At 31.7% G+C, this 22,536-nt stretch overlaps 1 long non-coding RNA gene and 1 pseudogene across 1 annotated transcript in view; one reads left to right on the top strand and one right to left on the bottom strand.

The window, feature by feature from the left end:
- Positions 1-22,536, bottom strand: part of LOC144250263 (uncharacterized) — an 81,777-nt gene that overhangs the window by 25,675 nt on the left and 33,566 nt on the right. The gene's annotated exons all lie outside the window — the stretch shown is intronic.
- LOC113187784 (MORN repeat-containing protein 5-like) lies at positions 211-20,866 on the top strand (annotated as a pseudogene).

The raw sequence follows: 22,536 nt of genomic DNA, 5'->3' as shown, positions 1-22,536 counted from the left end.
ACAGACTTCTATGATCAGGAGAAAGCAAAAAATTAAAGTGTTAGGATTATACATTGAAATGTTATTAAGCATTAAATGGTAGCACACAACTGATATTTACCATGGCCCAGATGAATCTCACACACTACCCACAACCATAGAGCTGCACTCAAAGATTAGGTAATGTATGGTTCCATTTATAGAAAGATTGATAACAGACAAAATGACTATATGGCCAAAATAATCATAATAATAATTGCCTGTGGAGGAGGGATTGAGACCATTCACTGGGAAGAAACACAAAAGGACTTTGGAGTGAGGTAATTGTTCTGTATACTAATATATGTACCAGAATCACCATATTATATATTTTTCAAAAGTCATTGAAAAGAAATTTATATATTCCACACTATATAAATTTTGACTCCAAAAATAAGTGTGAAAATTATTATACTCTCATGGATTTTTTTTCCACAATGATATTTTTAGCAGTTACAAAATCACTTCCTTTATTTTCGACATTTGAGCAGAAGAGTTAATATATTGAGAATGACCCAAAACAAGCCTTTTTGTAACTGTTGGAGAAAAGAGCTGCTAATATGGAAAAAAATGCAATGTGCTCTGTGATGTTGGTTTGCAGTTGCCTTTATTGGAATGGTCTTATACTTTTTGGTACATATATAGAGAGACAGAAATACATTTGCATGTGCTGACAGAACTTGGAAAAACTTACATCCCAGTAGCAGAGAACAACTATTGCCCAGGCTCTGATTTGTAAATATTACCTTCTATCTACTCCAAGAAACCAGGGATCTTTGGAGAAAAGTCTGAATCCAGTGCTCTGAGAGAAATATAAAAGGTTGAAAATAAAACATTTTGTTATACAGAAAATATTAAATGAATGAAGGGTGCAAACCACACTGATGAGGTTCCCACTGGTTGAATATGGGATAATTTGAGCATGAAAATAAGTAATTATAGCAAAGTATAGGTAAAAAATTTACAGCATAGTACCTAGTAAAAGAAAACATGAAGATATCATCAATAGATGCTAAAACTAGTCAATGGAAATTTAATGAAGTATAGAATTTTTACAAATTCTGTAATTATATTCCCCTGAAGTACTAATTAATCACAAACCCAAATGAGAAAACTTAATGGAGAAACCCCAAAAATACAAAGGAAGTGATCACATCTTACTAATATTAAGACAAACTGACATCAAGTAACTCCTGATAGAAATCTTTGAAAAGGCATTATATCATTTCTGTACTATTCCTGCCAATAATGCATACCCTGGAAGTAATAATGAGGAAATATCAGACAACTGAGATACAATCTACACAATTCCTAGCCTTTATATAGTCTTCAAAAATGTCAACTTCAAGAAAGTCTGACTGACTATATGTTCTGAAGAGTCAGGGCAACCAAACACAATGAATGCACCATCCTTGATTTTGGGAGTAGAATAAAATAGCTATAAAAGACATTTTGGGGGCAATTAATGAAATTTAAATATGCACTAGGGTAATATGACAAGTTCCCTTATTCTAAGGAGACATACATTAAAATATTTGAGACAAGAGGATAAAAGTCTTCAACTTATTTTAAATTGTCTGGAAAAAAGACACATCTGTATTTAAGAAAGAAATAAAAGAAACAGCAAAACGTAAGCAATTTGTGATTTGCATAAAGGGTTAACAGAAATTTCTTGTACTAATTTTTAATTTTTTTCTAAATTTAATGTATCAAAATAAAAATCACATTCATGCAAATGAAGAGTAATATGAAACAGGAAAAAAGGAGCTTGTTGGGGCTTACATAAGTCTAGGAGAGGGCTGGGGATGTTGCTCAAGCGGTAGCGCGCTCGCCCGGCATGCGTGCGGCCCTGGTTCGATCCTCAGCACCACATACAAAGATGTTGTCTGCCGAAAACCAAAAAAAAAAAAAAAAAAAAAAAAAAAAAAAAAAAAAAAAAAAAAAAAAAAAAAAAAAATAAGTCTAGGAGAGAGTACAGCAGAAACGTACAGTTGAAACACACTATACCTTTCATTTTAAAAGATGAAATTGTTTTCCAATGAATGATAGTAGAAGAAAACTTTAGATTAAACAGTTGAAGAAACAACTTGCCATCTGTAATATGACTATGATTACAGCACAAAAGATGAAAGCCAATGATCTGCACATTTGCACGTATTAATGTAGAAAGATGGTATAACTTTAAGGAATTTCTTTTGGAGATCTGTTAGAAGTACAAAAAACTAATAATAAAGAGAAACTTACAGGTCCAATTTACAAATAAATTTCATTATTACTATATGTTTCATTGAAAGAACACTGTATAAAATATAGTTCAATATCAGTTCTATATCTACTTCTTCTTAGTTGAATGTATAATTTAAATTTTATGTGCATAAATTTTCTCACATGAAAAAAGGAAAAATATGGCCAGTGTATGGTCTTTTTTGAAAATGGTATGTGTGTGAAACATAAATCATATGAAAAATTTCAGAGTGCCAACCATATTCATTATTTAATTAAAATGAATTAATTAAAATCCTTAAATACTCTATGTGAAGGAACCACACACTTGTATAAATATAAAAGCTATACCATCTTTCTATACTGATACGTACAAATTGTTCAGATCACTGGCTTTCATCTTTTGTGCTGTAAACACTTGCAAAAAAAAAGAAACATCAATAGCTAAAGTTAGATTTTCATTGAAAGCTTTTGACTTAATGTCTGACCTTTGAAGATAGCATATAATCATTAAGATATTTGATCTTGATTGTTTTTCTGCTTTTTGAGCATATCTTCTTTTTTAAGTAGTTTGATCTGTGTGCTATTGGTAAACAAAATTTTGCAAAAAACAAGCAGCTTTGCAGATGTTTTTCAGATACATCTGAGCTGCTCTCTTGGGATCTAGGCTATTTCTTATAAAATGAGTTGTTACATATACTTTAAATGTCAAGGCATGCTCTCAAGATTATACAGGCTTTTCATGATGTCTAACTTAGCATGTTGTCACATTTTTAATTCTACTTATGCTGATTTATGAACAATAACAATAGATTCGCTTGACACTTTATTTTCTTACTTTCAAAGTTTGATCTAGCACTCCTGTTAAGTATTTTTTCTATTGTGTCCGTGGAATACTGACTCTTCCAAAATTTCAGTAAAAATCACAATCATTATGTGCATTTTAAAAGTCATTTAACAAAGTATTAAAATTGAGTCATGATGTTGGTTATGATAAGCACATTTGTGCTCATATGTATATGCATATGTAATGAAATCTACAAATGTCATAAAATTTCAGAAGATTAAACACTTCACTTTAAATGCTTCATAAATCAGTGATGATAATATATGTAGCTCACATCATGAGAAGAAACTTCAGAATATATTACATATTTATGGTAAATATGAAAATATTATAAAATAAATTTAATGTTCCATCTACTTGTGATCAAGAATAGTATCCTATACTTTCTAGTCTTAAATATTTTAAGTCTTAACCATTTATTACTGTGATGGGCTTTGATAATGTATATAATAATCTCATTTTATGTCTTTAGACCCAGAGTTCTTATTCAGTTTGGTAGTGGCATCTTTGAGAAATGAGTCTGATTATACAAGAAAATCTATTAAGGTTTGTTGAAATTAATGTGATATATGGAGTATGTATTGATTAAAAGCCTAGGATATTTGTCCATGCATCAGATTTTTAATTACTAATTTATTAATATCCTACCATAACTTTCTCCACTTTCACTTTTTTAGAAGTAAAAAAATCCCAATAAAATAAATGATTTAGGGCTGATTCCAAAGAAACACCCTATATGTTTTACAGCTAACAACCTCAAATTTAGCATAAGTTTACAAATAAGCAAGAGAGACAAATCAAAGAGGAAAAGAGGGGATCTACATTTAGAATCTTTAATTATAGGTGAGTGCACATACTGGACTAAGTAGAATTCCTTACCTTTTTTAGGATAGACCAGGAAGCCAATACAATGATCAGCAAAATGATCTTTAATTGAGAATAAATTCAAACTAATTGTTCAATAGATATTCGGTCCTTTTTGTTATTTAAGCCAGATTTTTTTTCTTTTCCTAAACACATTTAAGAAGTGACTTTGTGATTCCCCAAATGGCTCAAACTACCATCCAAAGAAAGCACGTTAGAGTATATGCTCTTTACTCTCTTGCTCCTGGATCATTCTCTCTTGTCTGGGCTGTCAAAGAGATTTTTTTAAAGATATTATAAATCACATCCTTCACTCCTTAAGCCTCCAGTGTACTTTACTAAACTTGGTAAAGCATCTGACCTCCTTACTAAGTTCTACAAAGCCCTTTATGAACAGTTCCTTGACTAAGTCTCAGGTACAATCTTAAAGACAGCGTATTTCTGCTATTCTCACCAAATTTCTTTTTATTCTTTTTAAATAGTAAAAGAAGAAGAAGAAAGAGGAGGAGGAGAAGGAGGAGGAGGAGGAGAAGGAGGAGGAGGAGGCGGAGGAGGAGGAGGGGAAGAAAAATCATATTATAATTAGCACATTGGCCTCAGTTTATCTGATTCCAATTTTGCTAGCAGTATCAGAAGCATCATAAAGAGGATATAGTTGACTAAATGCCTTCTTCTTTCCATCAGGCCTGATCAGAGCAATGACCTTGTCCACATGAATGTCATAGAGCTACTTAGCTCACTGTTTGACTTGATGCTTATTGGCTTTGGCATCCACGATGAACATGAGCGTCTTGTCATCTTCTGCCTTCTTCATAGCAGATTCAGTGTTCCAGGGAACCTTAACCATAGCATAGAGGTCAAGCTTATTTCTTCTGAGGGTGCTCTTCTGATATTCAGAATTACTCAGGAGTCTTATTGTCTTAGGCTGCCAAATATGGGTGACTTGTGTATCTTACTTTTTTGTGGCTGTGCATACATTTACACAGTGTACTCTTGGCCCTTGAAGCCTTAGCTTTGGCTTTGACTTGGGGAGTTGCAGGAGGTTGCTTCTCTCTTTCAGCACCATCTTGGTGAAAAGAGTCCTCACTGTGTTTCTTAATGCTACCCTGCTCTCTGATGTTCAAATAAGCTAAATTCAATATAGTTTAGGATTATTGCATTGCTTCCTCTTTTTCATGGAAGGCTCTAGCTCCAAATATTCATCTGTATGTGCATTTCAATTCATTAAGAGAACCTAAGTAGACATTCACTTCTATAGCCCAATTTCTTCATTCAGATACTGCTTTATCACTTTCACAGAACTTGTAAACATATGTGATAATATTTATGGTATTATTTTGATTTATTTGTTATTTATAGTCCCATGCTACCAATACTAATAATAATATGGCATGCACCAAGGAACAGATGATTGACTGTTGCTTTGCTACTATAACTCAGCACCAATAATAGTGTGTGACCCATAATAGTCAATTATAATGACTTTTACATGATTGAAAGAATGAGAAACTAAGATAATAAAAGCTGAGCACATAGTTCTTTGATTGACTAGTAGAACAATGTGAATTAAATTAGTTGAAGGAGTAATTTTCAATCCTCAGTATCAGAGGATCCTGTGTTAGGGTTCACCAAGGCTGAGCCATTGAGAGGATGGATGACTGTAGATGCAGTAGTACTCTCATTTTCAAGCTCAGTATATTTAAAAATACACTCAGGTATAAGATTTGTTGGAGAAAAAATGGTTCTGCTTATTGAAACAACAATAATATAACAGTATGTTAAGAACATCAATGTGCAGAAATGTGTGCAATACCCATAACTTTAAGGCCAGCCTACATCATTTTTTTCTCCTTTGACTACAAATTTAAGACGTTCAACAATATTATGTTCAATATTATTTCCCTGAAAAATCACTTATTTATATCTTAGTTTTTATACAATTTCTTAGGCAATATGAATATATACAAATTATGGATTTATGCATAGGTAATTATGGTATAAATATGTTTATAATTTGTAGATTTATTCAAGAACACTTGACTGAATATAAGAGTCTTGCATCCCTTTGGAAAATGAGCTGAGGAAGTACAAGTTGATAGAGTTAACTGCTGCTTTAATAGTCAGATATATTGTATAATGAAGACCCTTCACACAATTGCATTAATTACTCTTTTTGTTTCAAGGCCATTAGGTGATGGATGATCTTCAAGAAGTGTTATTTCAGCTGGATATGGTGGCATACACCTGTAATCCTCGAAACTCGGGAAACTTAGGCAAGAGGATTGTGAGTTCAAAACCAGCCTCAGCAAATTAGTGAGGTCCTAAGCAATTTAGGGAGACCTGTCTCTAAATGAAGTATTAAACAAAAAAACGTGAATGTGGCTCAGTGGTTAAGCGCCCCTGGGTTCAATCTCTGATAACAACAACAACAACAACAAAAATCAGATTCTGTAAAGGAATATATTATTATTAATATTATATGATTTATATAATATTATATAATTATATAAATATTATTATTATTTTCATTTTAGAGATAATCCATATAGTTTGACTCTTGAGACTTTATTTTTTACCATTTAGTTATAATTTAAATTGCGTTAAAAATAATTTTAACCAAAATAACTAAAGTAGTAAACTTGCTTAGTAATTTTAAAAGCCTATTAAAAGTTGGGACAGAATTTTTTTCCAAGAAGAAGCATCTTTAGCTCTAATATAGATAAAATGAATCTTATATATAATGAATATTACCAAGAATATTAAATAATCCAACTTATATAATTATAGAGTAGTCACAAAATTTTATTCATATACACAAGCCCACACATATAATATATAAGTATATATGCATACATATATACAAATATATATTATATACATATATTTGGATTTATATAAAACACACACACATATATATATACACACCTGTTTATATATACATGAATGCATAAGATTACTTTTCAGGACAACTAGTAGTAAAACAAAGATTTTAGACAGTCTGTTATTTCACATCATTGAAAAATACATTTAAAAGGATCATCATATTCATAATATTTATGAAGAAATTCATGGAGACAAACTTACAGAATTTCATTTTCAGGGCATCAAAGAAAGACATGATTCAAAGAAAATCAATAACTGGAAATCACTAATGTGCATATGCTCATGAGGGAGGTTTTAGGAATCTCTATCGATAAAAACCTAAGTCTGAACAAAGGTCAATCAATCTAAAACATATTTAAAATCACTTTTTCCTGTTAAATGCTGGAATGAGAAACACAGGATTCCACTGAGAACTACACGCACATTTTGGATGAAATCATAATAAATTAATAGAATGCAATTTTGGATGAATAGTGTAAATTCGTGTTTAAACTCCACAAAATTTTCTGTTTATTGCAAGATATTTTCATTACAGGGACAAGAAGGCCTTCTGCAGTGTAGCACACAGCTGAATGGGAATCTCAGCCAGACGCCAGAAGGGTCTTCTATGACAGCAGGAGCTGAAGTGAGACCAGATCATAAATTACAGCTACTGAGGTTTCAGTTACAGTTGCCAACATATCAAGCAGCAACTTGATGGCCAACAGATAGTCCTAGAGAAAAGGAGCCCAGATGTTTCCACTTCACAAAATACTCTGTTTCATGACCCCTGCAAAAATAAAATCTCTCCTCCAAGACACCCTGACACTATAATGGAATGCAGCTATGGAGGAAGCATGAAAGATGAAGAAATCTCAGACATGATCATTTTTATCCTCTTTTATAGAATTATTTTAATGATCAGTTCAATGTTTTAAACCATATGAGGATAAAATTTAAACATTACATTATTCTAAGTGATATTTATGGGCATAGATAAAACATGAGATTAGTTCAAGACGAAAGTAAAGTTGGTATAATTTTCTTGAACAAGTAAATTTTGTGGTCATTTTTTCTATACTTGATGTACTCATAAGTTTTCATTGGGCACAGTTTTACTTTGTGAGTTCAACTTTAAGCAAAAACTATTCTAAAATATTAGCATTTATTACTGATATTTTGCCAAATGTTTGTGGAATTTTCAACTTGTTGTTATAGAACAAGGCCGTAGCAATATGTAAAAAAAATAAAATAAAATTGAGTTTTACAGAGAGTTTCTGCAAGGTTTCATAATGGGCTTGTGAAAAAGATTATTTTTATTACATTTTTCTAATCTTATGACATTTCATTTATCCTCAAATTTCCAACTGAAAAGTCACCAAATATATTATTCATTTGTTTTTACATAATCAACATCTATTAATTTTGCACCATGTACACAAAACTCTCCTCATAGACTGAAAACACAAAGATAAATGTAATACCATTATTAATCTCAAAAGGGCCCATATCAGTGGGTGTGTGGTCACTAAGTTATACAAATAAGAATAATGCAATGAAATAAGGTCTGTTATTGAGTAAAGTTCAAACTGTCCAGAGAACAGAATGGGAGAACAATATTGCTTTAACTGCTTAGAAGTACTTCAAAATGTAGGTGACTTTGAATTGTACCTGAAAGATAAATAATATTTTAATAACAAAAAATGATGGCAATGATGTTTTAGTCCATGAAAGCAGCTGATAAAGAGGCACAGTACCATGAAGAAAATGTGTATTTATGAAATATTAAATAAATCAGTATGCCAGATATATGGGAGTTGGGGCAGTAAATGACAGGAGGAACAACTGGAAAGGGATCCAGTGACTGGACATGCCCATTAAGCAGATGACATCAAATCAGAAATTGCAAATTATTTAATAGTAAAATGATAGAATGCTGCAATTGTTTGAGCTGCCTGGATTCTTATTGTTCTTCAAAGTATGTCCCTTCTCTCAGAATTATGAGCATCCTAAAATGTGTATTTATTAATAATGGGAGATTTGCTTTACATTTTGTTATTATTAAGCTTAAAATGGTCCCCAAATTCCCTATTATATAAGAGACTTTGCAGTGATCCATTGTGTAATTAAAAAATTAATAAATGAATAAAATAGTACTTATTTATGAGGTTCATGTGATGTTTCAATACATATGTACAATGTGCAATGTTCAAATCAAGGTAAAAATTGAATTCTCCCAACATTTATCATTTCATTGTGGTAAAAAACATTCAAATCATTTATTCTAGCTTTTTGAAATAGGCTTTAAAATACCGTTATCTATAGTTACCCAACTGTGCAATAGCACACCAGAACTTCTTACTCTTAACTTAGGACCCATTGCTCCTTTGTACAGTATGTAAGGCACTTCACAATCTGGCAAGGCCAGCTTTTCGTGAACTTCCCACTTTCCTCTCTCCCACACATTACGCTCTAGCCTTAGGGAAATCTGGCTTTCTAGTTCATGCTTCAACTCAGTCTAATTATCACTTCCTCTTTTAAAGCTTCCCTGGTGCCTTTAGGCAGTCAGTCACACTCCTCTGTCTGCTCCCTTGAAAGGAAATAATTGGCTGTCATTCAAGGATCTTATGGGTAGTATTCCAGTATTGAGACAGATGCTGGATTCAATAACCTCAAAGGTCATTTCCAATACTTCATTACTTTTCTGCAAGGTATTCTATTTACATAAACACTATACATCAACAAGCACAATTACAAACTGAAGTTTTGCATTTGCCCTTCAAACAAAATAAAATTGTGTCTCACTGAAACTATCAACTACACTTATATTTTAGCTTAGGAACTTCTCACAGTTTCCAGAATGGTGGCACTACATTTTATATTAGATGTAGATATACATATTAGTGTAAATAAATAAGTACTAGATAGCTCTATTATCTATAGTGTATATTATAATATAAATTGGGGTATTAGTTAGCTAGGCTGGCAATAAAAGTTACACAAATGGAATCGCTTAAACAACAGAAAATTCTTGCCTCAGAGTTCTGGAGCCTAGAAGTCCAAAATCAACATTTTAAGAGCATTAATTCCTTCTGACAGCTATGAAGGAGAATTTGTCCCATGCTTCTTGCCTCAATTCTGGTGGTATGCTGACCATCTTTGTCAGGATTTGACATGTAAAACCATCACTCAATCTTTGCCTTCATCTTCCCATGGCATTTTCCTTGTGTACACTTCTGGATCCAGATTTCTCCTTTTATGAGGACATCATTCTTATTGGATTAGGGAGCCATTATACTCCAGTGTGACTATTTTAATTAATTACATCTGTAATGACCTTATTTCTATATTATGTTATACTATGAAATTCTAGGGTTTAGAAATTCAATATTTAATTTGGAGGGAAACATTTTCAAACCCACAACATATACACACATATAGTATACTATTAAAAATACTACTATATTAGCCTATATTTATACTATTTTAATACTATTTAGACATAAATATCATATATAGATAATATATAGAAATACACATCATCATCCTAGATAAATATATAATTATACTTTAATTATGTAGCTATAGAAATGATTGAAAGATATGTAATCTATAAGAAACAGACATCATTGACCAATTTCAGACAAAATCTGTAAGTCAATTTACTGTGAGGTTCCCTGAGATACTTCCCAAGAGCATTTTTTTTCTTAAACTTTCCTTAATCAAATAATACCTTAAAGAGAAATGCACAAATTTTGTTAAGAAGTATGACATATTAATAGTACCTTACTCGATGGGTTTACAATACTAACTTAATTTGTTTTTCTTTTCCAGGTGAACTTCCAATTGAACATGATTTTAAGGCTACAGCTTTCAAAACTGCAATACTATGACTATAATTTTTTAAGAATTATGATAGTTGAACCTGCCCGTAATAAGTATATATCTCTATTTCCTTCTTAAAGACATGAACAAATAGGAAATTTTTGATAAAGTAACATTTATTTTTTTTTTCCTTTTCACATTGGTAATTAATCCTGCAATGGCAATTTAAAGTATAGGTAATACAAATCAATATTTTGTCTTATTATGTGGTTGTGTGTTTTGTCATTTGCTAAAACCTATTCTAACTTTATCTCCAAAAATAACTAATTGCACGAGAGTTGATGAAGTAAATAATGCTGCTTAAGAGTAATTGAGTAGTAGAAAGTTACAATATCTTTAGTGAAATTGGTCTAGTACTCTCCTTTTTTTGTAAAAGCTAGACCTTGTCCCCTTTACCTTCATATTCAGTCTTTCCCAAAGTTTCAACCAGAGTTTGAAGAAGCATCTAAAATAGTAAAATTTATGTTGTTTTTAGAATCATTGCTTCATATAACAACAAAGCCTTTGTTAACTGAGGTGAGATTTTAATGCCTATCTCCATTGGGACAAATTCCTTTCCTCAAAATTTATTCAATCATGTACATATACACAAACATCATTTATGACCAGTCCAGTGGTATATAAGCAATAAGTAATATACATGAATATTGTGCATATATGTAAATCATTATTTGTGATAGTATGGCACTAATTGCTTGCAAGAAACACATTTGTATCTAAGTTCCAGTTTAGGTTTTAACAGATTCCTACTGCATCACAATGGACTTTTTTCTATTCTTGATTCTGTCACTTATTAACTTCAAACCTAAACTTTCCTCAAACACATAACAGGGATGGATTATGATATTTTTTTGTGAAGGAGGCAAATACTTCAAGAGATAGAGTAAAAACTCAATTGAAAAAAAAAAAAAAACAAAAAAGAGCTGTCATCATCAACATCACCAGTAGCAGCAGCAGCATGGTCATTTAGTTTGGGAGCATTTATTTATTTATTTATAACAGGAATATTTATTGGTTGACTAATTCTTGAAATTCAAGATGAGCTGGATATTGCAACAGCTGCCCTCTTGGGTTTAGGAGCTGATCCTTCACAGAATTCACGCCTCAGTCTGCAGTATACAAGTTTTAGGTGCCTCACTCAACCAGTCAAGTGGTATTTCATCTTGTAGTGTTGGCACTCACTCCCCTTATGTTTTCTTCTGTGATTGGCAGGACAGCTATATTTGCAATAGGTTGACTGCTGGAGGTGGTAGGCCTTCGAGCCACAGAAGTGGCACAATTTGGGCATCTTCTTACCACGCAATGACATTCCCTTCATCATCTGGCTTCTGCATGGAGGCTAAAAAGTGTTTGGGGGGTTTTGTTTGCCAGACTGGGTATTGAACCCTTGTCCTTAGGCATGCTAGGTGTGTGTTTTACTACTGAGCCACATCCCCAACTCTATTGTCATTTAAAAATATTTAAACCAAAATATGAAAAATGCCTACTTCTTTGGAATTAAAAGTGATTATTTCATATACTATTTTAATATACTTTTCAGAAATTTTAAAAGATTGAACTACAGTATTTAGTTAGTAAAATAAATAATTAAAAGTTTAAAAATTTAACAGAATTAATCTGTGTTAATAAACAGATATTTATTACATAATATAAGGTAAAATAAATTTTATATCAAATCAAAATATATAAAAAGTTATAATTTATTATCACTATGTTACACTCATGATATCATTACTTTTTTCACTAAAAAATCTGAAAATCTTGAAAATTTTAATATAACATGGGCAAATGATATTTGGTACTTACTTTTTTCTAATTTGTTGACAGTGGCGCTTAGAGTTATGTAATGGTTTTCAAATGGTAATGTTCTTCTGTTTTTATTTTTGCACAATACACCCTGGTTTCAAATACTCATAAAAGATTATCTTTGCCCTTATAACACTGTTTATCTTGCATCCTCATTTGTCTGAGCTTCACTTGACTATACTAGGATTTATGGATAGCATTTACTGGAGTACACTTTTCTATCCCTTTACTCCTGACTTTCCTATGTCCCCTACTTTAGATATTTCTCATAAAAGAATGTACATCTAAATTTTAGCTTTTAGCTGATGGAAGGTTTTTAAATCATCCAATATGGAGTTAAGCCTGTTTACATTTGTTCCAGTGATTGACAGTTTAAAGAGTTTTATGCCACTTGCATTTGACACAATTTCATTTGCTATGTCCTATTTTCTGGCCTTTTTAGGTTATTTTCTTGTTATTTTTCCCCTTAATTTCAATTTTTAAAAAAATGTAGATTTCTTCGTACACCTTCAGTTATTGTCATTTCAACTTAAATCTATGTTTTTTCTAACAAATGCTTATATTAATCAATTCCTTATTCTTTATCCAAAAGAAGGCAAATAGTATTACATATTTTAATTTCTTGTCAACATTTTCTTTCTCCACATGCCATTTTTTCCCATTATTTACTGCACATTTATTATTAAATATATTGATTTTTCTATTTTCTCTCTTTGTTGTAGATCTCATTTTTTATTTTTAATTCTTGGTAAAATTACTATTAGGCTTTACCTATATTTGTTCATGTTAACTTTTTATCTTAAGTTTACATTCATCTTTTTAATTGTGGAAGCACATCTTTTATCCACATGTCTGTAGGAGTCATGTTTCTAAGTGATTATTTAAATTTATTTTCAAAGCTGCTGTAACAAAATAATACCTGCTGTTCTGACAGTATTCTTCTGTAGATAATCTGAATATGTCTCTCTGCTGGACTCTAGAATATCCTCTCTGTCCTGGTGTTTGGCAATTTTACTATAATGTGCTTATTCTACTCTCAGTTTGATAATTCATAAGTTTTTTTCATTTTAGAATAACCTCAAGTGTTATTTTTCCAAATTCTTCCTCTCTATCATTCACTTAATTTACTCCCGTTTATTTTTCATTTGGAACTATATTAGAGAGTCCCATCATAATCTCCATAACCCTTCATTTCTGTTTCATTGTTGCTATCTTACTATTCCTCCACAGGATATTTTGGAACATTCTTTTTTTAGCCTTTTAAGTATCTAAATATCATTATTTTTAGAGTTAAGTAATGATATCTAAATAGTGATATTTAAATATTTAATAACAATTTTAAATATCACTGAATATCTTTAATATATTTCAATTTCAGTGTTTCTCAGCCTTCATCCTATCATAGAATACATAGAAAATATTAATACTTGTAGGGTTCACTTGGGTAAAAGACAAGTCTGCTCTTTCTAATTGTTATTTTTAAATTTTTAGTGGAACAATTGATGTTCTTTCAGTCATGTCTACATGATTTATAACTAGTACTATTATCCAAGTATAGTCACTAATATCTTTCAGTTCATCGATTTGTAATAAAAGTATTTTTGAAGTTAGGTGCAGTGGTGCATGCTGGTCATCTTAGTTATTCAGGTGGCTGAGGCAATAGGTCTACTTGAGTCCATGAATTCAAAACCAGTCTTGGCAACATAGCAAGTCCTTCTCTCAAAAAAATAATTCTTTTATTTTAGAAAGATATCTATTAAAATGGGTATCTATATCAAAGTGACATGTTATCATTATGGATAGTAATCATGTTCTTCAAAAACCATATCTTTCTATCTGTTTTGTTTTATTGGCAGCAAACATGATGTTGACAATTGCTTTTCCAACTAGTTAAAATAGTTTTTTTCTGTAAAAAGGAATGTCTAGACCAGGAAAAATCTTGAGTGGACTCAAGTTTCTCTTCTCTGCCATGCTCCTGCTCATGTTCCCTACCTCCATCCCCTGAATCTTTCCAAGCAAATATGTGCTCAATCAACAGGCAGAAAACCTGAAAAGAATTTCTGGACTTTAGCCCACAAGTTTGTCTAATTTGACTAACTTGCCAAGAATTAAAAATGCCACTCATCCCTGGGCCTTCAAAGGAGTCTCAGGCCTGAATATCAGGCACTGAGTGGGATGTGGACAATGCTCATGAGACTGGCTAGAGCTTTGAGGTGAGGTGGGGCTTATCAACTAATTTGGGCCCATGATCTCTTTGCCCTTCCTTTTTTTTAAATTAAATAAATGGATCAAAATTAAATAATTCAAGGCCCTGTCTTCAAAATTAAAAAAAAAAAAACATTATTGTTTAGCAAAAACAACAAATCCCAAACTTTTTTAACCATTAAAAAAAATTAGTATGGGCTGGAGTTGTGACTCAGTGGCAAAGCACTTGCCTTACACTGGGTTCTAGCCTCAGCACCACATGAAAATACAACTAAAAACATATTTTAAAAAATTAAAAGAAAAATAGTACGAATTTTATTTGAGCTCTTAGTTGCAATATATTGTAACTAGCTTATTGAATTGGAATCTGATATTCTTGAAGGGTCCTCATACAAGATTTAAAAGACTGAAACTTTTTCTGCCCATAACAGATATTTTTTGTAATAATTTAAAAAATATTTATATATAATGCCCAGTGCTATTGCAGATATAAATATGCAATGTCAGATCAATGTTTCATTTGATAAATTTCCAGTACATTGTTTAACTTGAGAACAAAAAGAATGATTTAGGCACACTGAGGTATATTAATGTATGTTGAGCTTTCTTCCTTTGTTCCTTCTTTTCATTTTCTCTCCTTTTCTTACTTCTTCCTTCCTACTTTCCTTCCTTCCTTTCTTTCTCTATTCCTATTTCTTTGTTTATTTTTCTTACACTTATTATGTTGATCGTAACTTTGATCACTAAAATTTAAAAATCATTTGATGGATCTTGAAGATATGTAAATATTAATTTATATTAAATATAGACAACTTGAGTAGAAATGTTTGGACTTTAGAGACCATTTTTTTAAAAAGGTAAAGTTTTTTTAAAACTGCAATGAAAATTTTGAAAATCTAGCATGTTTTAAACAAATTAAAATATACTGAAATAGTAACTTTATATAGTTCAATAAATATTATTCTACTATATATATATATATATATATATATATATATATATATATATATATACTTATATATGACAAAATACTAGCAAAATAAATTTTAGGAAGTTTGTTTTATATATCAAAAGCTAGTTTTTTAGTAATTGACCTTTTTTAATTTCTCGAAAGTAATTCATTAATAATTTTTATCAAATATTAATCCTTGGCTAATATTGAGTAATTAAAGAAATAATGTGAAGAAAAGGATCTAAAAGAAAAATCAAGACCTTACCACAACCAATGATGTTCTATTTAGAAAGAGCTAATAGACAATTGGAATAATAACAGACAATTGGAATAAGTGCCAGAACAATTCAACAAAAGTTAGAGATTATAGAAAAATTATATGTGAAATTAGGGAACATATTTTTATGCTTATGAAACAAGGAACATCACTGACAGTAAAAATTGCGATATTTATTTAATTTTAAAATTGCAATATTTATTTAATTACTATATCAAGTAAAGTGAAATATTTGTGTTAGTGGTCTGAATGTTTCTTCTCAAAATTCATACGTTAAAACTAATTGCTAAATTAAATGGTATTAGGAAATGAGCCTTTGGGAGGCAATTATGTCATGAAGGCACAGTCCTTTTTAATGTAACTAGTGCCTTTATAAAAGAGGCATCAGAGTGCTGCTTTGACCCTCTACCATGTGAGGATGCAGGGAGAAGTCTCCATTTATGTGTCAGGGAAAAAGATCCTCAACACCTTAGTGCCAGCTTGAACTTGAACTTCCCAAAGTTCAGAACTATGGGAAATACATTTCTGTCCTATTCATCATCCAGTTTATGGAATTTTGTTATAGCAGTTCAAACTGACTATGATAAATTATAGATCAAGGAGAGGACCATGCAGTGTGGCCAATACAGAGCACTATCTTGTGGTAGGGACCCAGCATAAAGCCACACAGGTATACATGAATTATGAATTCAGGCCCTTAATAAAGGAAAACCGAAATATTTTAAATAAATTTCAACTCTAAATTTCTAATGGTTATGAAAGTACTTTAAAACTTAAATTTACAAACATTTATATCTCATAATAAAGTATAACTTACTCAAAAACAACATTGTCAGGAAGCTCTGAGTTTCTTTATTCTTTAAAACTAAAAGCTGAATTTTTAAATTAAAATAAAAGACAACTTTTATTTCCAATTTTTGTAGATTTTATGCTTGTTTCATTGGAACTATTTTGACCCAAACTCTTTGAATATTATAATCACACTACAGTCATATCCTAGAATCAGCTTAAATGTTTAGATTTGATCAAACTCTCTGCACATGGAGCCTGTGTTGGGTATGTGTGAGACCTTGCCTATGGTTTTATTTCCCCCATTGGGTTTCTCCCAGCTTAAATTAAGTTTCCATCTCTCCAGAAGAACATCATGTAATCCCTTACCCCTACCCCTTCTCCCTCAAGGGCACCAAGCCAAAGGGCGTCAAAGTCAAATGTTTTCTCTACCAATCCTGGAGGGACACAGTGTCTGCTCACTGGTTCCTGAGTCACCCTGCCAATCAGCACCCACCACATCACCAGAGCAACCCTTCTTAAGCTGAAGCTTGCAGGCTCATGCTGCTGCTGCTCTTTTCCTCTCTGTTTCTTCTCTTTCAGGCAACCCCCCAATAAAATCTCTTGGTTGAATCTCCATCTAAAGTGAATCACTTGCCTTTCAGGCTGACCTAGTTTTCAAAGACTCTGCCAAAGTTTCAACAAGTGCCAAAACCAAAATTTCTAATGTAAATTTTCACATATCTTTTTAGCATGCTGCTACTCTCTACTCTCCTTGGGAATTTTGCTACTTTTCCTCATTTGAGGCAATAGATAGCCTCCTGTAATATTTCCCATACATTCTATGTTTTTTGTTTGTGAGCTCCTATCTTCTGATTAATTCCAAACTGATACTTATATTTGGTAATGTACTAAAAGTTTAAAAAGTCATTGTGAATTCAGCTGCTCTCAGTCTTCATTTATTTTTTTTTTTAATTCAGATCTTTAGTACCAGTCTTTAGAACAATCACCATAGATTTAAAAAGTAAAAATTTGTTAAAGCATGCACAAAAGTATATAAGTCTTCAATTTAATTCCCAAGTTTTTTTTACTAAAGCTGAAACAGAGTAAAGTTTAATTTTTCAGTCTTTTAATAGTTGATTCTCTTATATATTAGCCTAGGTAAGGAACTGTCTTCAACTGGGGTCCTAAGTCAACAGACAGATTTGTTCTGTTCATTATTTATAAGCAAAACAGTTCCTTTATAGCCCTGGTTTTATTCAGATTAATTTTAACTCTGAGTGCATATATGTTTTAAATTCTACTTCTTAAGATTCATATTTGCTGCTTCTCATTCTTTGGGCCATGTGAATTCAACACCAGTTCATAATTCTGGATACTTTTTTTGTTGCTGGTCATTTAGATATCTCCTCTTCTTATTTTTGAACATGAATGTCTAGTAAAAGCTCAATGCACATTTGTTTGCTACAGAAAGTAAGATATTCCAGCATGTCATTAATCAGTCGTCTTCACTGGAAATCTGAACACTGACTCTTTAAATACAAAGACACATTTCTCTGAAAACAATTTTTTTCAGATTAGTAAGTGAATTTTGCTTATTTTATTCTTGAAAGTCATAGTTTCTCTTAACAATCTTAATCTTCAGTGTTACAAGAATGTGACAGGCTACCAAGAAAATTTAAAATAAATTAGTTTATTGCATTTTACTCAGAAATATATTAATATATTGCTGTATAATTTAAAACACTACAATATTCTCTTGAAATGTGGTCCAATTCTTATCGGAAGTATAAAATAAAATGTCATTCACATTATGGCTATGATTTGCTGGGGTTTTAAAAAAACAATAAAAAATTGACTAAGCTCTCAGAATTCTTCTATGCTGAAATATTTAAGTTCATTTTTACAGTTCAAACCAAGTTGCTATAGTAATGGTCAAATGATAACTTATGATAATGATATTTTTGAGGTGAAATAACAAAAGAGACTAAATTTGCCCAGCATGAATATATTTTCCCCTTTGTCCTAATTAGAAGTCAAATCCTAACTACTTTTTTCTTTATTAGTAAAATATTAGAAAATCCTTAATAATGGTAAATTAGAAACTACGTAAATGCTTTGAAAAATCTTATCTATTAAAAAATTTACAATCAATCTTGAATTTAATTTATATTTTCTTATTTCTAAGATCTTCTTTGTTCCTTAGGCTATTGTATATGATACATTCACATACATTTAAAATCATAAAAAGACATAACACTTGAGTTAATTTGTTGTGGAATGCTTATGTCTCTGTGTATATTCTCTTCACAAATGTTTTTTTAACATTAGTGTTTCTCTCAAAAAGAATTAATCTCAGCTAGTAAAATTGTTTTTAATTCATAAAATTTTTCCAATTGAACAGCCCTGTTTCTTCATTTTCTGTATATGATTCCCTATAAATTTACTATTTTTCTGTAATGTCACACCCTACTTCTACCTTCAATATTTCTGCTTCCTAATAATGGAAAGAAAACTTATTCAGCAATGAGGCAATAATAATTTTTAAAAGCAAAGTGAACGTTTCAAAAGCCAAGTTCTTAGCTTGAAAAGTTAAAACTTGGCAGGCATGCTTTATAGTTCTGATATTCTATCAAATTTTAATAGTTTTAATTGCCTAATTATCTGCTCCAGTGCAATAATAAAGCCTTTTAATATTTCATTTTCTAGTACAGGAAAAGGTATTCCAGTCTGTGCTAGAGAACCTTCTAACCCTTTATTGAATGCTAAGTTGAAGTTCTTTAGTATAATCTTGCACTTTTGTAAGCCACCTCCATCTGTCATCTCACTTTTGTTCCCCCCACCTCCTTCTTTACCCAAATGTTACTTGTTTATTCAAGGAACACCTCTGTTTCTTTTATCTTTTTCTCTTTGGCAGCTCTGGTTTTTATATCCATTTTTATACTTTTCAATAAATGTCTCTCTATTGCTATGTGTCTATTCTTTAATGCAGGCAATAACTGCATTTCTGAATCTTATATGCCTCCCCACGCCTCTGAAAAGTTTTTCTCTACTTCCGATCTTGCCATTAGCACCTCTCTTAATCTGCTGGTCTGTGCTGTACTGAATAGTTAGGAGAGAATCAATGCTTCTTTTCAGGCACTGACAGGAAGAACTGCCTTGGGCACACTCAGCAGAACAAGAGACCAGGAGGTCAACAACAATAAGAGGATTTAAAGACAACTTCTAGGCACTGAATTCCTACTTAGGAAATTCTGTGATCCATTTTCTGTCTTCTTTATTGAACTGATCAATCTAAGAGAAATAACTTATGAAAAATTTATTTATTTAAAATTTCAAGGATTTAGTCCTCACACCATGAGTACATAAGGCATTCCAGTGTTTTATGTACAAAAAAACCATTATGGCTATTCAAAATAGTACTATTTTTGTATCCAAGATGAGAACTCCGTTTCTATTTCCTACACTCCTTTCAGCCCTCCTGTCTATCAAGTTCTTCAGCCTTATTCTTTATTTATGTATTACCTGCTTGTTCTAAAATTTTGACACTTCACAAATGAAAATGTTTACTTTCACTGAAGTTGGGATCCCAGCGTCTAGAGCCTATAAAGGGGCATCTCGTAGTACACAGGGAGCAAATACATTGCAGAATATGTAGATGGGATGATGGAGTGCAAAGCTGAATATATCCTCCCAACCTAAACAAGATACGTTGGGGGGGAAATGAAGGAACAAGATATGATGGGGAAATGAAGGATGGCATGTTTTAAGGCGAAGGAACACTGTACTTCCCCAGCGGGAGTATATATGATGCTTCTCTGGGGAAACGGATTGGCCATCAAGAGCATGTATACATTTGCAGATGGGCTACATACAGTACCATGCTAATCCGTGGTACTGACACTACTGCGATGGCTATGACAGAGGTTTCACAGGGAGATCTACTTTGGCTTGAAGCCTTCAGGTATCTCTCAACTCATCAACATAGACCCACCTAGAAAAATCCCCCCAGCCTCCTAGGATTGTGGAGATGGCTTCTACAACCCCAACAGGAGGATAATCAAGGACTATAGGAACCACGTTCTGAGAAATGCAGATGATGATGATCATCTGGTCCTGTCAGAAGGATGAGATCATGAGTCACAGGCCCAAACTGTGAGTTCTGCAGCAGCCTCTACCAAACGCAGCCATCTGCACTGCTGGCATTGGCTTCCTTCACAAGCATGTAATTCTAGAATCTAAATTTTGACTCAGGAATAAAGGCTTTCTGCACTCAAAAAAAAAAGTTTATTTTCATTTTCATTATATGGTAGCAAAAGAACTAGTCAATGGGAATTGATACTTTAAATATTCTTCTGTGATGATGCCTCAATTATAATCATCTTTAGAAATGATTTCCTCTTCCTAGGGAAAGGTAATTTTCAATTCTTAAATTTGATAAAAAACCAAAACAGCCTCATTTTAAAAACCATTTATCTATAACACACTATTTCTTCATGAAAAGTCAATGCATTGCTATTCACAGGAAAATAGTAAGCCTAATTAAAAATTTTCCTAATATAACTATTCCCATCGTTAAACACAATACATCTCAAATGCATCTCCATAGGTATTAACTATATTACTATTTCCACTTAATTCATGACTAAGGGAGGGAAATCAAGTTCTCTTTATGACTTCAGGAAAATACAAATTGGAAAGTAAGACTTATAACTGAAACCCATAATCAAGTCTCAAAATTTAATTAGTTTTATGTATAGTAAGAACAGAAATAAGAGATTACATATGTCTTCAAATAATACTTTTTTTCCAAATAATACATCTGAGAAGAACCACAAGAAAGAATATTTATATGCTAACTATATGCTAAACCAGGCTTAGATTTTGTGCACCATACCTGGCTCATTATTTTACAGATACGTTGAAAAAAACTAAGAACATGGTTCGTTTGTTTTTAGAAAAATATTTTTATGAGAATTTTTGTGACAGACCCAAATTGAAAATTAGAAATACAAATGACTAAGAAGACAAGACCTCAGGGCTGGGTTTTAGCTCAGCAGTAGAGCACTAGACTAGCAGGTACCAGGCCTTGAGTTCCATCCTCAGCACAACATAAAAATAGATAAGTTAAATAAAGGAATTGTGTCCAACTACAACTAGAAAATAAATATTTAAAAAAAAGATTACAAGACCTATCAAATAAGGATTTAGTTAAAAACTGAAGAATAGCATTTGATGAGAAAATGTCTTTATTATGGTTTTAGAAATCAGAACTCTTTAGTGATGATCATGAAACTCAAGGTCTGATACTATAAAGGATAAAAACTATGAAATAATATATAAAGAGATAGCAGTTTATGAAATATTTTATATTTTCTTTCAAAAAAGTTATAAATAAGTTAAACATTTACACTTTGTTTTCAAACCATTTCTCTTAAAAAAACTGAACTAAAATATTTACTTATTTAACATGTTTATTGATGTCATTAACAGTCAGTCACCTAACTTGTATATCTTAAACTGAACTCTTTTAAATCAGTGAAGAGAAATCTTTAAACACACATGTGTGCCCCCCCCACACACACACAGGTAAATCCTGTGATCAGTTCTAAAATTATGCATTCATAGCTGCTTTCAAATTTCAATTTATGAAGAAGAAAACAGAGCTGATATCTTAAATGAACAAATTCCATTTAGCCTCACCGAAGACATGCCAAGTGAGTTTTGCAGGTATATTTTATTAGATTTGTTTGTAAGTTCACTTGAATTCCCAAAAGTGTTGCAATAGTTAATTTTTACACCTAAACCACAGAGTGAGCTGCAGGGTGG

The sequence above is a fragment of the Urocitellus parryii genome, chromosome 2 (assembly GCF_045843805.1).
Source record: "Urocitellus parryii isolate mUroPar1 chromosome 2, mUroPar1.hap1, whole genome shotgun sequence".
In the NCBI taxonomy this organism is placed as follows: Eukaryota; Metazoa; Chordata; class Mammalia; order Rodentia; family Sciuridae; genus Urocitellus; species Urocitellus parryii.
The sequence above is the reverse complement of the archived record's forward strand: the minus strand, read 5'-3'. Positions and strand labels throughout refer to the sequence as shown.